The sequence below is a fragment of the Montipora capricornis genome, chromosome 7 (genome assembly GCF_036669925.1).
Source record: "Montipora capricornis isolate CH-2021 chromosome 7, ASM3666992v2, whole genome shotgun sequence".
Taxonomy (NCBI): domain Eukaryota; kingdom Metazoa; phylum Cnidaria; class Anthozoa; order Scleractinia; family Acroporidae; genus Montipora; species Montipora capricornis.
In genome coordinates, this window is record NC_090889.1 from 34,043,192 (window position 1) to 34,044,357 (window position 1,166).

Genomic DNA, 1,166 nt, shown 5'->3' on the forward strand with positions numbered 1-1,166 from the left:
CGCGCTTCCGTTTGCCCACCAACTCTCATACGCTATCATCGACTATCATCAGCTATCATTCATTTTGATCTTGTTCAAATTCTTCATGATAGACGATGATAGTTTTCTACCTTTGACCACGCGTATGATTGTCCATGATAGTTTTTGGTCAGCTGTTTTCCCCGAAAATCGGCGGGCCCTTTTAAAATGGCCGCCAAAAGTTACTCGCGCGGCTCAGCTGCAGCTTCAGAAATTCGTGTTTACATCCAAGATGATAATCATGACAAAGAAAATATTGAAGGCCAAGATAACATAGAGAAGATATCTTCTGAAGAAAGCGTCAACTCGCAACTCGCAAGAATTAGAAGAGACACCGCAAAAAAAAGAAGCGTAGCACTAAACGTTCATCGGTCAAGAAGGGCAATGTGGCCAGATGGAGTAATGACCTGATATGAGGCCCGTCCCTGCCTTTGGTGAGCCATTTTAGTGTTCACATTTTCACGCGGAAAGAGCCTGGAACTAGCTGCTCGCGTGACTTTGCTTGCGCGACTGCCGGTGAACTATCATCAACTTTGGCCGTTTGACCATGTGAATGATACTTGGTAATAGTTGATGATAGTTTGGAGAGAATCAACTACCATCGACTATCATGCGCCGTTTGATCAGGGCTTAAGCACGCCCAATGTTTATAAAAGCCAATCAAAACAGAGCTGTTTCAAACAGTCGCAAGACAATACTTACTTGCCAAGAGCTACGCAATACAGTTCCTTTCGTCTTCCCTCGATGACCCGTTCTTTCGCACCAGGTTTTGCAACCCATCTTGGCGGACCAGAGGTAGCTTGGGTATTTACTATCGCGGAAGAATGATAAAAAAAGAGGAACAGAATAGAATATTGTACCCTCCCTAAGAGAATATGAGGCAAGAGAGCGGATCCCTATCATTGACACATCATAGTCCCATCACTGCCCCATCACTGCCCCCATCATCATCATCTCCATCATTGCCACATCATAGTCCCATCACTGCCCCATCATAGTCTAATTTTAGTTTCGCAAAGCTATTTTAAGTTCTCGTTCCCAATGTTGCACGGTCAGGGCCAGCCACAACCATTTTCCTTTACGTCGAATAAAACTCTTTCTACTCTTTTCAAATTAAAGTTCTTTTGATTCGTCGACGAACGTGATCC

The 1,166-nt window shown here is 44.2% G+C and overlaps 1 long non-coding RNA gene across 1 annotated transcript in view; it reads right to left on the reverse strand.

Annotated features, from left to right (window-relative positions):
* Nucleotides 1-837, reverse strand: part of LOC138055265 (uncharacterized) — a 2,819-nt gene extending 1,982 nt beyond the window's left edge. Inside the window, exon 1 of the long non-coding RNA XR_011133426.1 lies at nucleotides 721-837. This is a non-coding gene — a long non-coding RNA (uncharacterized lncRNA). The remainder of the gene's footprint in view (nucleotides 1-720) is intronic.
* Nucleotides 838-1,166: the final 329 nt, after the last annotated feature.